At 44.6% G+C, this 14,389-nt stretch overlaps 1 protein-coding gene across 1 annotated transcript in view; it reads right to left on the bottom strand.

Moving 5' to 3' along the window:
* The window catches only part of SH3RF2 (SH3 domain containing ring finger 2), a 137,762-nt gene continuing 123,373 nt past the window's right edge, over positions 1-14,389 (bottom strand). Inside the window, exon 11 of the mRNA XM_007194171.2 lies at positions 1-3,567. The gene's annotated coding sequence lies outside the window, so the exon portion shown is untranslated. The remainder of the gene's footprint in view (positions 3,568-14,389) is intronic.

Genomic DNA, 14,389 nt, shown 5'->3' with positions numbered 1-14,389 from the left:
TTAAGTGAAAATAAACCTCTTTTATTGTTTCATGCAAAAACACATATTGTGCTTCACAAGCTTACAGCTGGGAACAATATGCATTTTTGGCAAAGGAGACTTGGGTGACCTCTCCACTCTCACACGATGACCCCTCACTGCGTGAAGAGTAGATGACATTTCACGCACCGGCTACTGGCCCAGTGCTTCTCTTGGCTGTGGTCAGAGGGGGTCAGAGGTGCAAGCGAACCTCTCCAGCAAGGGAGCTCCCTTTTCCCCTTTGCTTCTTCTGATCGGTCTCGGTGGTAGAGCAAACTTAACACTTCTTTAGAGCCACAAACCCAAACAAATAAAACTCCGGGCTCTGAAAACATTGAGTCTGCCAATGAATCACGGAACATCAGAGAATTGATATGTGGATGGTTCTTTGAAAACGGGTGGTGGAGAGTGGTCCTGAAGAAAGGTGGCTTAGGGCCATGACTTCTGGTTTCCCCTAGAACATGTCAAGTCCATGAAGAAAGAACTTAACAAAAATATGTACTTCCTTCCCAGCAGAGAAGTTATCCAATGCCCAGTGCTTAAGTGAGAGACAACAAATTTGATCTTAAACTTCCCATTTCCTCAGACTTACAAGAAGCTGTCAGTGGTACAAATCTGAGTTACCCAACAGTGGAGGCTTTTTCTCTGTGTTTTTCTTCTCACTGGAAAACTTTTGATTTTCCAGGATGCAAAATGTGGGATGGATCTCTGATGACTCCGTGTGGGCAAACAATACCAACACATATGCAACAGACATTTCAAAGTAATCCATTCAGATTATTACAAATTACAAAACCAGAAAACAAACAAATGAAACCCCACCAAACCTTTTGGCTTTACAGTGCAATATACTAATGAAGAATAAGATGCCAGCCCTGGAACTCTCTATTTTTTGGAACGAAGATATGAAAAGTGTCCACTGCCCTATAAAATAATTTTTATATGTTTATATATTTTACATATCTAAGGTTTATTTATACAATAGTTGATAATGACTAACATGTTATATATACCCTTTTCATAAACATTATTCACATACCTATTACGTCATAAAGATTGTCTTTTGGTCTATTAAAAACATTGTACTGAAAAAAGAAGCAGAGACACAAGAGTCTTTAGATTTTCTGCTGATACTTCCATGGAGGAGTGAATTTTTCTCCTCTTCCATTTTCTCTTTCCTCCTTTTTCCCCCTAAACAACACCCTCTCTCCCTGACCCAGCATGCAGGAATAAGAAGCAACAATTCCAGAAGATGAAACTCAGACTTCATGGTTAGCAGACTATTCTCCGGTGCATTCCTGGGCTGACCTCATTCTAATCTTTCTACTTCATCCTTGGCTGCATTCCCACCACCTCCAGCACTTTTTGACCCATGACAATTTGGAATATATATGCTGGAGCTCACAGTCTGGAGATGAAAACTTTAGCAAATGGGGGAGCTTTTCGTACGCTTCTGAGTTTGGCTGGGAACAAATCATAGTCTTCATTTTGTGCTTTAGAAAAAAATATTTGGTTTATTTGGCTAAGCAGTTTCAAAGGAAAGCTAACTCTTCATGAAACCCTCCATGAAACTATAAGACATGGAAAGTTCTCAGAGATGAAAAAACAGCAAGTGTAAAATTAGGAGTGGTGGTTTCTTGTTATTCTAAATGTGAGAGGGGGGAGCCAGTCTAAGGAGAAGAAAGTCTGAGCGAGAGGGCCTTGGGGACAAAGCTATAATTAGCCAATGTGGTCTAATGGTTTCTGGGCATTAAAAGTTGTGTTGTTCCCCCATCCCCACCCAGCTTACACAACTTGCTTTTGTGTGGACACCTTGCCTATAGTTAACCTTTCTGTATATCACCTATAAAACTAAAATTCCTTCCAACTCTGACACTCTATGACTTTGCCCTGGCAAGTGAAGTCTTTGAAACCTATCTATAGGTGGGTTGTAAGGCCTCATGATTGTAACAAGTAGATGCCAGAATCTGAAGGCAGCATCTCTCTATTCATTGCTCCTGAGGCTAATGAGGAGCCAGCCAAACCCGAATTCATCCCAGAGGAAATGGAACCAACATTTAGTCACAGTAGTTCAGAGAAAAGGGATGACTGACAATTGGCAGTACCATCATGGACCACATGTAAGAAGGAGGTGTTGTCACTACATTGGCCTTCCTGTGGTCTCATCATACTTCTTGCTTCTCACTCACCTCTTGGCAGATAAAGCCAATGCTGTGGGGCTTCTTGTTGCCTATTATCACCTTCCCCTGGGGTTAACCAAGAGAAGGCTATGATTAAGAAGTCCATTAAGTTAGTCATCCCATTAAGACACGGGTGCCAGTTTGAGCCCTGCAAGTGACAGCTTCACACAGAGGGAAACATTTCTGTAACCACAAAATACAGTCCTTACTCAGCTCATAGTTTGGCTTGGCTCCTTACCAGCAGGACTGGATGAAAGACTGGGGATGCTTCAGTGCAAAATTATGATACTGAACTTCAAAACCGTCTATCAATACATATCCAAATCATGCTGCATTCCTGTCATTGTCTTTGATAATCAAGGTGGCATGTGCTTTTAGAAATGAAATTCTTATTGATGTCTTAAGATGGGGGAGAAGATGAAAACACATGGCTCAAAGAGTCTGGGGGTATTTGTGCATTTCATTTATCTGTACAATCTCTCTCTCAGGTTAGCACAGATAATTTAAAATTTATATTTTAAATTATAGTTTTTTTGAAAAAGAGGGGTAGAATATCTTCTTTTGACTTCTTTAAGATGACTTATTTCTGAAGAAAAAAGCCTGCATGGTTATAACTGATTTTTATATCTTTAGACTTGCAGTAGCCTCTCAGTAAGCACTGCAGTCTGTGGCATCTCTCTTATAACATCATGCATGTTTCTTGTCTGCGATTATTTATATACTAAGTCCTTATTTCCTTGATTGGTATATTCTAACAAGAACCCTCTGGATCAGAAAGTGTCAGTGTGGAAAGACAGAACGGAATTGGAATGGAAAAGAATGTGGATGTGGTGGAGTGATGCAGGATGCACAGTCAGGGGAGGGAGTGAAGGCTGGGGACGTTGCGAAGAAGCACTGGCCTCTCTGGCTTGAACACCTGAGAGGAGAATATTATGCCATCCCCTGTACTGCTCTAAATCTGAGCTGGAGCGATAGGCCAGACACAGTGTTGGGAGGCATTTGATGTCCAGTCTTTTCATTTGTCAGTTAGGTGCCAAGGTGTGAGAAATTGGCAAGACAAAGTTTGGCTTTGACAGCAGAACAGAATAACAGGAGGGCCAGGAGTCTGGTGTAACCTGTAGCGGCACGTGACTCACGTGCTTTTCTCCAACCTGGCCCGCCACCCATTGATACTGTGGGAAGACAGATTTGCTTTTTCTCGTATTACCCTTCTGTTTTGGAGGCCAGCCTACTGGTATTCCTGTACCATCCCTGATGTCCAAGGAGTATCACATGGTCCACAGCTCTGTACCGAGCAGTTTCCATTCAAGCAGACGATTTGCTCTCTTCAGTATCCGGTTATTGCTAGCTCCTCCTGGGAAGGCGGGGTCTGTGAAGGGGAAAAGGATTTCAGAATCTATTGTGAATGCAGCCTGGTTAGAACTATAGTTCTTTAAAATTCTTAAGTCTTTTGAGCAGGAATTTGTCTTTTCATTTCACAAAAGAGATGTTGTGTCCTCTGTTCGTCATATCGGGAGGTACACACTATCTACTTCCCCATTACTGGGGATGCTAAAACTTTGATCTTTTGGTTAAGGTGGTTGTCTACCAGCTTTCTTCACTATAAAATTGTATTTTCCCCTTTGTGATTAATAAGTATCTTTTGAGGAGATACACTGATACACTAGTTTTAATATCCATTGATGACTTTTGCTCGAACCATTTGTTACTGCAGTGGTTGTCAAACTGGGATTTTAAAAAATTCCATCATTCCTTCTACATTTTTTAGTTGGCACTCTACTGTAAGGAAGAGCTTTTCCTTCTCCCTCATTTCTTTATGTAGTATGGACTCAGGGATTCCTATTTGATTATTTGTAAGGATTATCATCCATTACTGCCAAAAATGAATAATCTGAATCTACTGATGAAGAAATGTCAGACAAAGCCTAATTGAGAGACTTTCTATAAAATAAATGGCCTATATTCTTTGAAATGCCAGGATCACGGAAGACAATGAATCTTGAGGAACTGTTCCAGATTAAAAGAAACTAAAGAGATATGACAAATGCAACACGTGGTCCTAGATGGGATCCTAGACATCAAAATCTGTTTTCTCTGTAAAGGAAAAGAATAGGACAATTGGATAAGATCTGTAGAGTAGTTAATAGTGCTATATCAATGTTAATTTCCTGATTTTGGTAATTGCATTGTGATTATGTAACACCCTTGTGTTTAGGAAATACACACTGAAATGTTTAAGGGAAAATGGGCACTTGATTTTTAGCTTACTTCCAAATGGTTCAGAAAAATTATATATATAATTTATATTAAATTGTAATTTAATAATTAATATATACGTATATGCATATATAAAAGAGAGAGAGGATCAAAACAAACACAGTAAAATGTTAATATCTAGGGAACCTAGTTCTGAAGGGTACACAGGAATTCCTTGTACTATTTTAGCAACATTTCTAAAAGTCTGAAATTATTTAAAAAATAAAGTTAAAATTCACGAGCCCCCAGAATGTCTCCAAAGCCTCAAATATTTCATTTTTGATTTCCAAGCCCAACCTGCATTCCTGTCATCCCCACACATGTAGCCAGTGTCCTCCCCTTCCTGCCTAGCCCCTGGTGCCTTTTCTCTTCCCGAGGCTGAGGATGCCCAGAAGGAAGTGCAGCCAGCACTTGCAGCTGCCCCTTGTCCAGGTGAGGGCAGGCGGTTTAGATGGGCATCACAGGAGCTGGCTGCTCTCTGTGACTTTGCTGCCACTGCTTGGCTCTTGGCCCTTCTGAGTGCAAATGAAGTCCCAACTGACCATGCTGAAGGGGGACAGGAGAGAGCTAAAAGGATGATGGGAAATTGGTCCAATAACATTTAAAAAGATTTGCTTTCTAAAAGACTCAGGCTCGGAGTTTGTCCACGAGTGAATTCCCATGAAAACCCAGTAAAACGGGAAATAAGTAGGAGAGGGAGTTTTCCATCTCCTGCCCAATGTCTTTCATTTTGGAGCCTGATTCCTTTCCTATCCAAGGACTCCTGCTGATTTAACAGGCCAGTTTTGTCTTTGGGGAAATTTTAATGATGATCACAGACAGGTTCATTCTTTGCGGGGTGGCACAGGACAGCTGGATCTTGCAAGCAAAGTTTATGGGAAATAGCGGTTTTGGGAGTCTGACCAAAACCCCCCCTCTCCAAAGGCAGAAGCATGCATCGTGGCTACAGAGACTAAGTACACTGAAGGAGCCTGAGCTTTCAAGCAGGCAACCACGTCTGGGCTAACAGCTGAGCTTCTCTGCACTCTCAGGGCCTGCCGATGCAAGACAGGACTTACTCCTTTGCAGGCGTGCTCCACTCAGAATAACAGCAAGTAAGAGCCATGGGAGGCTCCAGGTGGCTGCTTCCTATTCCACGGGAGAAGCAGGAATGAATAGAAAGCCTGTGATTACGAGGACGCATTCTGCGTCCCATCATGACAGTAAGTTACACAGGATTTGGAGTTATGCTGTCTCCATCGTACACCCCCAAACACGGGCAGGAGTTTCAGCCTGCTATTCACAACTTTTAGCCCTAAGAAGGGAAGACACCTGTGTTAGACATAGTCTGCTTCTCCTCCCTGTGCCTAAGTGGGTACCGGCACTGATGCTGGGCACCTGCCTTTGGAGATGGGTCAACCCGTTGCTATCACAGGGGGCCTGGAAATGGCTGCTTTGATCTGCACATCAGGCCTGGCATCAGCAGCTGGGGGCATATCCCTCCGAGACTGGAGGCAAGGTGATTTGAGACAACTGCTTCTGGATCTCAAGGGAGTAGTGGTGGTTTGTTAGCTCTTTAACTACCTTTATTGTGACGTAGCATTTCTGAGGGTGAGCGCAGGGACAGGGAAGTAATAAGGAAGTAACTGCCACGGGAAGGCCAGCTGCCACATGAATCTGATCTTCCAGGTTGTGCTAAATGATGTAGAAAGAACTTCAACTCTAAGATCCACTGACATTTTAATGGACACTCAAAAATCCCATCAGTGGCAGGAGGTGTGAATTTACCTATGGCTGGCAGTTGTACAGTACTGGGTAGCAGCTCTTATCAGTCCTGTGTCTACAGGCCAGGGGTTTTAGGATTAGGCAGGTAGTAATGCTTTGTTTATTGAGCGCTCAGGGGAGAGGTCTGCTTGAAGTAGAAAACCCTGATGTCTGCAGGAAAGCTTTTGTGTCTCATCTTAAATGAGGCAGCAAGCAGCTAGCAGCAGCCACTGGAGTCCGATTGCCTGGGTTTATTCCCAAGCTCCACCAAGTCCCAGCTGTATGACCCCATGGAAACCATTTACTCTCTCTAGGTCTTAGTTTCTTTACCTGTAAAATGGGCATAGTAATAGTATTTACTTTGTATGGTTGTAGTGAGATTTTAAAATCAGTCAATGTAAGTAAAGCACATAAAAGTGTCTGGCACAAGGCAGGGGGTCTGTCTATCATCGCTGGCTCAAAAGTATTACTATAAATTAAGAGACCTCTTCAAGGCTATTTATTATGTTCCTGGTTCTTGATTATCTCAAAGAATGGAAAACCCTACAGGTGGATACAGATCATTAAACTGGCTCACGGTCACATTCGTTGCTGGAGTTTCTTTTGCCTTAAAAACCTGAATAGAGTTCTTAAAATTTTACATCCTAATCCACAAAATGAGGACAACAATAGCTCAGTATTTACTTTATATGATTGTCATGAGAGGGCCTCTATTATCCTTCCTATTATATAGATGAGAAAATTGAGACTCAGAGAGGTGAAGTGACTCGCCCAAAGTCACACAGTGAGTCACAGTTGAGGTACAATGAGTGTTCTGATTCTATAGCCTGGGCTCTCCACTGCTAGGCCAGAGAAAGGTGAGGGGAAGAGAATGAAGGAGGTGGGGGGGTGGGGAGGAGGAGGGAGGGAGGGAAGGGGAGAGGGAGACTTGCAACTAATAATAACATTCTCGGAGTGAGTAAGTGGGCGTGGGAATTCAATACATATATCCTAATGATAACAAAGCAGATGACGTTTTATGCCTTGTCTACATAATTCGAAACAACCATTTTGACTGCTTAGAAAAATGAGATTGCTTTTTGCTTGCTGCAGAGTCATGGCTTTAAAGAGCTGTGAGGGCCAGCCAGTCCCTTTGGAAGGTGAGTACTTAAGATCCTGCAGTCCTGGAATGCTAGTGCCTAAGCCAAGCCCCTTGTTTGAGAGGTGAAACGGGGCTGGAGAAAATGGAAGTAACTTGCCTCTAAGCTTGTGGCATCGCCCATAAGTTCATCTTTCCTGTGAAGGTCCTTCTTGGCAGGAAAAAGAGGATTCATTTATTCTCCAATTTTTCATTCAACACATATTGAATGTATGATCAAAAATGTTTGATAAATGAATGAATTTCCTTGACACTTTGAACTTGTTCCTCTTCATCTCACTATGCTGCATGTCCGATTCCTTCTCAGTCTTTAAATCTCAGTTGAAATCTCACCTCCTTGGAGAATCCTTTCCCGGCCACCCTACCCAATGTAGTGCATACCCCCCAGCCATTCTCCGTCCCACCTCTTTGTTTCCTTCATAACATCTGTCATATAGAAACAAGCCTGTGTGTTTAATCGTTTACCATTTACTCCCGTTCATGAAGGCAGGAACATTACTTGCTTTGTTCACTGCTGTATCCCAACTGTATGGAACAAAACCTCACACACAGTAGATGCTCAATCAATATTTGTTGAATGAAAATGAATGAATAAATGAATGAGGTGACACTGATTTCTACCCAGGAAGAAAACATTCTGTGACTTTAAATGGAGATGGAGCGAGAGCTAGGACTTTGGCCTGGAGCCCCTTGGTCATAATGGCGTGTCCAGCAGGGGATTAACTAATCAGCACATGCATTTTCTGAATTACAAAGTGTGCCAGGGACATTTAATTTCTGTCAATTAGCACCGAGGAGGAGGGGTTGTTATCGAAATCACCAGCCAGCTGGAAGCATGTCCATGTCAGACCTATTTGCAAATCAGAATGGACATTTCATAAACCTTGTCAACCTTGTGAAGCTGCAAGTAAGTCCCCAGAGGGGCAGCACCAAGGTGCTCACTGGCTGCATTCAGGGTCACAGACGACCTTAAACCTCAAACCTTCAACAGATGAGGAGGTGAGGTGATGGGGACAAGCAGAAGACAAAAGACTGATGAGGGTTATGGCATGAGATACATTTAAAAATAACTGTCATATTTCCTCAACCCTGGTGCCACTGACCAGCTGATCTGAAAAGTGAAGAGAACAAAAAAGCTGAGATTTCTAGTCTTACAGAGCCAGCCCCACTGCTTCCTTTCTGTGACCTTAGACAAGTGATTTATCCTCAGAGCCTCAGATCCGTTTGATCTATAAATAGGGGACAATAACACCCAACTCATGGGATTGTTGTGAATGTTACATGAGAAAAGGCATGTAAACAGTCATGATAGCTAACGTCACAGAGCATTTTCTATGAGCTGGGCACTGTGCTAATGACCTCATGCCCATTATCTCTTTTAATCCCCACCAAACCACTCAAGGAAAGCACAGTTAGAACCTGCATTTTGCAAGCAAGGGGACTAAAGTTTGGGAAGATTAAATGACTTCCCCGTGATCACACAGGGAGGAAACGCAGAGCCTGGATTTGAATCCCTGTCACCTTGACTCACTGTGCTTTTAACCACCCTGTAAATGACCCTCTAAGGGGTTAGCTCAGTCCCTGGCATTTAGTAGCCGTGTAATGAATGGTCGTTAGAAGATTCTGTTCTTATTTTAGCATTTCTCCTGATCACCTGCCTTTGTCATGACTGCAAAATTCACTGCTAGGGTCCCTTCTGCACGCCAGCATCTGGCCTATCTGTCTCACTTAATCTTCCCAATGACTCTGTGAAGTGTTGATTATTGTTTTCACTCTTCAGATGAGTAAAGAAGGTCTCAGAGAGGTTAGTTAACTTGGTCCAAGGTCAGACAGCCAAGAAGTGGTGGGGCCAGGATTTGAGCCCAGGGACATGTGATTCCAGAGCCCAGGTAGTTTCCTCTTCATTTCTCCATGCTGCCATCTTTCAGAATCGGTTTCGCCTCAGTGGAGCTCTCCTGACAGCTGAAACACTCCTTCATTACTCCCCGCTCTTGCTTCTGAGCCTAGCTCTTTCTTGTACTCCGTTTTTGAATTGTGCCTCCATTCCCACTTATGGGTAATAGCTACCATTTACTGAACACTTTGATGTACCCCGTATCACCATCAGAGCTGTACATGCATGATCTCGTTTAATCCTGCTGAGAACCCTATGAGGTGGAGGTTCTGATTCCCATTTTACAGATGAGAAAGCAGGTGTAGGGAGGTGGTGTAACTTTCTCAAGTTGCTTCAGTCATTTGCCAAAGGAAACCTAACGAGGAAGTGACAAGCTGGGACCAAACCCCAGATGATTTGGTTCCAAAACCCATCACCCTAGCTATTATATTATATTGTTTCTCCATATCTTGTAAAGTTCTAGTGGATTGGGAATACAGCTAGAATAGCTACCCCCAAATCCTTGTTGATTGATGTTTTAAAATTTAGTCCTTTACTGGAGGTCTCCATGAAGAAGGTCCAAGCTATCAAATTTGCCAAATCTGAAAAGAATGTAAGCATAAAAAAGAATTCAGTTTATAAATAGAATGTGCAGGATGGAATATTTGGAAATGTGGTTCTGAAATCTACAATTCAGCCTTCCGTTCCGAACAGTATGGCGCCTTCCGGCTGTCTGACCGCTCTGTCCTTTGTCGTGGACGCCGGCGCCATCTCTCTCGAGCTGTGACCGACACGTTCTCCTCAGGCAGTGCGGCCCTCCGGCTCTCTCCTAGACAGAGATGGAAAACGTCTCCCAAGGAACTGGGTGCGGAAGGGGTAGGGATCCAGGTACAACCCTTTGAAGGTGATATTCATTTGAATTCCTCTTTGGTCCTCCAGGCGTTTTTGCTGTCTCCTTATGTTTTGATTCACGCTTGCTTTTGCTTATTTGTGAGAGTCTCCCGACTGCAAATAGTTCTCACAATCCTCTCAGATGGTCCAGGGAGTTCTTTTCATGGGAAGGACATTAGGATGGCTCTGGCCTCCAGGACACGTGTGACTGACAGCGGTCAAACTCTGACATTGCGAGTGGCCTTCATCAAGTCGGACGGTCACCCTAGCACTGATTCTAACAGCATTAACCAAGGATACACAAAATGACCTTTGCGAATCCATTTTGCCTTTCTCCCTGGGTCTTGGCTGGCATCCTTTTAGTCCTTACCAGGCTGCAGCTCTTGTCCATCCAGCAGTGACCCTATCTGCATAATTAGCTTGCATCTGTGGGTGTGTATTTACCCCACCCCCACCCCCAAAAGCAATTGCCTTTGAACTTTGGAAAAATACCAGCATGGAACACTGGAAAGTGTCAGCTCTCTGAGCCCTCTTGTTCCCACAGAGAAGATGAAAGTGGGGGTCATTTTGGACATCATATTCCCCTTCTTCTGGACTCTATATCCTTTAGAGGAAGTAAACTCAAGAAGAGGGAGAGATCTAGGGAATGCAAAATAATCATTGTGTTTTGATGTCAGTGATCCAGAACCACATTGCAAGCTTTGGTTCTTTTTCAAGTCGCTGGGCTGCGTCTGGTTGCCCTTGCAGCAGGCGTAGATTTGTTCTTTGGATTTCTCTGTACAGAACACTCTCAGTCACCTTCTTTCCCACCCCTACTTCTTGGATGATAAGACCCTTGTATGGGTTGGCTAAAGAGTCCTTTTGGGTTTTTCTGTAAGATGTTATGGAAGAACCTGAACGAAGTTTTTGGCCAACCCAATACTTATTCTCTGGGAGGGCTTGACCCCCTGAGTTAAACCATTTCCCCACCCCCATCTCCATCCTCATCCCTGTGGTCTCAGCAGCACACACACATTTGTGCAACCTCTCCAACCTCAACCATGTTATGTGTTTACAGTTGCTATTGAAGAAGAGGGACGTGGTGATTTAAGATTAAGGTTTGGACTTAGAGTCCTGGGTTCTAGTTCTTGTTGCCTTGGACAGGTCATTTGACCTCTGAGTCATAATTCTAATCCCTAAAATGGAATAACAGCAGTGCCTGCCCTCATAGGGTTGGGTAGGGTTGGATGGCATAATGCATGTGCAGTGCTTGGTACACAGCAGGTGCTCAGTAAATGGTGACAATTATTGCTGGATGAAGAATCAGTAGTCTCCCTTCCATCTCAAACTAATTATGTGACCTTAATCAAGGCATTGAAACATCCTGAGTCTCAGCTTTTTGATCTGTAGTCTGGGGACAAAAGTAAGTTTTCTCTGCACTCTTCACGGGGTTCTTATAAGAATTTGGTGGCGGCAGCAGCAAGATCTGTTTTAGTTTCAGAAGTTGAGGACCTACTCTGGTGTTTGCAGTTGGCTACCCAGAGGCTCCAGGCAAGGCCCAGAGGAGAGCTAGCTAGAAAACCCTGTACTCAAACAATGCAGGCATAGCCACAACCCATATTTTCTCTCTTCAGGAGCAACAAGTTCTCCTAAAACAGCTGTACTTGGAAGAATTCTTGTAAAAACCCCTTTAAACTCAAACTTCTCAAAACCAGACATGCTGGGGCATCAAAATCTCAATACCCAGCAATGAATCAAAGCTTTAGAGTCCCAGTGACAGAAGCCAGATGGGAGTTCAAATATTCAGGCAGGGTATCTCTGGCCCCGGGTTGCAATATTTGCTTTGACTACTGCTTACTGAGTACCTCTATGAGCTGCACTCAGAGTTCCATATGGTACATGAGTGGGAAATTTACAAGGGAAGGATAAGCATGGAATTCAGAATAGTGGTTGTGAAGGAAGTGGGGAGGTGGGGAAGGAAGGAATGGGACTGGGAGAAGCACACAGCAGGTTTCAATTATTTTTTAAAAAGCTAGGTGGTAGATATATGGTTATTGGTTTTATGATCCTATATATTTCTATAGAACATTTAATTATAAAAGCAGAAAGGAGCCCCAAATCCAGAAAAAAGTAATAAGAAACAACATTCTGTGAAGGCCATATGTGTTTTTATCTATCCTGGTAACTACTTTACTCCTGTTGCTTCTCATAGAGCCTGGTCCAGAGTACGTGATGAATTAGCTGTTGTTGAATGAATGGATGGATGGTTGGATGGGTGAATCTAATGCTCCTCCATCCTATCATCTTTGATCCCACCTCTGCTGCATTCCATTTGTCAAAGTACAGGTCAATAGGCAGAAGGGCCTCCTGGGAACATTTTGTTTCTGTTCTGGTCTAGGACACAATACTACGGCCTGGCCAAGAGCAGGTGGCTTTGATCATCATTTAACATTGCTCTATTTCAAGCAAAAAGTCCTTGTGAGATTTATCCTCAGGGACACCAACCTGCTGCAGGGGTCTCTGGAGTTAACTCCTCTGGCTTAGTCTTGCCTGCCAAACACATTCCCCTAGGTGACTGCCTTTCAGGCTCACCTAAGAGGTTTCTGTAAGTGCTAACACTCCTTTCACTCAGCCCAAGGGGGAACTGGAGTCTTTACTCTCAAGACTAAGCAAGAGAAGCATCAGTGGCAGCAGCTGCTGCCCCAGGAGAGCCCAGCTTGTTAAGCACTTGCTCCCAGCTGGAGAGGCTTGAGAGGCCCTCGTTATTCTACCTGTTCAGCTTCTCACTTCTAGGAAGGGAGTCAGAGGCTGTGGGGCTGCCTGTGTGAATAGGGGCTGGGGAGAGGATCAAGATGGAGGCCTGCTCATCTTATTGAAGCAAATTATGTGCTTCCATACCTGCCAACATGATGCCAGAGGAGCTGGGAAGCTGAAGTGTATTACTTATGCCTATGAAACTCTTAGCCAAAAAAGGTAGGTGAGTAGGCATGGAAATGCATCCTCCAAGTCAGCTGCTTTCCTAAGCTAGGGGCCTGATGAAGGTGCTTGTCGGGGGATGAACAGTGGCCAGGATGGGGGTTGGGAAGAGTGTCAGGTTTGACAGCAGTGCTGTCAACCTCTGGGCCTTATTCTGTATAATAGGTTAACAGCCAAGATATTTAATAATCAGTATGGCATAGGCACTAGCCAATCAGCATGAAGAAGGGCTTTATTGCTGGAGGTCTCAGCTGCAGCTGGCCTTAGCTTTTTAGCTGTTGGATGGGAGAGCGATGGGGAGGATGACATGGAGAAAGGGCCAGGGTGTGGGAGGGGGGAACGGTCTTGGGGAGCTCAGAGCATCTGCTATTCACCGATCAGTACAGGACGATTTCAATATATTAACAACCAGTGAGGCCCTGACTCCTGCTGAATGTCAGATCCAAATGTCAGCTCTGCTATATCACATGAGAAAGGTGAATTTGATTCTCATACTTTATGTGCCTCAGGATCACTTGGGGAGCTTGTTGAAAGCGCAGATGCCTAGTCCCCACCTCAAAACTACTGAGTGACACCATGTTGGGCCCTGGCTCGGCCCGCTATGCTCCTGAGACCTGTGTGCCTGGATCGGTGGATGTCTAAGAATCCAGCTCTAACTTTCAAGGGGTTTATGAGGCCTCTGGGAGATGAAGTCAAGCACACGGTCTCTAGGGGGACACGTCCACTTCAGGTGCAGGTCGTGAGTGAGTGAAGCAGGCTACTGGGGCTGCGGGGCAAATTGACGAGCGCATGTCCGTTTCACGGCAATTGCAGCCCCACCAGATGGCTGCCAGTCGGGAGCGCGGGCCTGGTGTGGACGGACCTTCCGAATTGTCAAGGGAAGCTGGAAGTCAGTGAGTCAGCTCTGCATCTCACCAAGTCACAGGTAGGGCGTTGCTTTAAACTCTTCCTGCTCCAAAAGCTCTGTGTGTGGGAGGGGGTAGGGTGGAGGAGGTGTAGCTGGTCCCACGCGAGAAGGGAAGGAGACAAGTTTTAAGTGAGGACCTTGATGCTGCTCAAGTCAAGTGCGACTCCACCATTTCCTTAGGTGTGGCCCTCAGAGTCTGTCCTCAGCTGGCTGCGCCCCTCCTTCACCTCTCAGATGTCCCCCCTGCTCTCTGCCCCCGCCCCCGGGAAGAGCCTACCCTCCGCAGCTTTCCTAGCACTGAGGTGTCAGGCCTGATCACGGGGTGAAGGGGCACCTCTTCTAGGGACTCTGAGTCTTAGCTGAGGGGATGGAGCTCTCACAGGATGGAATATCTGGCTTCAGACGTGAGGTGCTAGGGATCCAACTGG

Source organism: Balaenoptera acutorostrata, chromosome 2 (genome assembly GCF_949987535.1).
Source record: "Balaenoptera acutorostrata chromosome 2, mBalAcu1.1, whole genome shotgun sequence".
Classification (NCBI taxonomy): domain Eukaryota; kingdom Metazoa; phylum Chordata; class Mammalia; order Artiodactyla; family Balaenopteridae; genus Balaenoptera; species Balaenoptera acutorostrata.
This window is presented reverse-complemented; position numbering and strand designations above follow the sequence as displayed.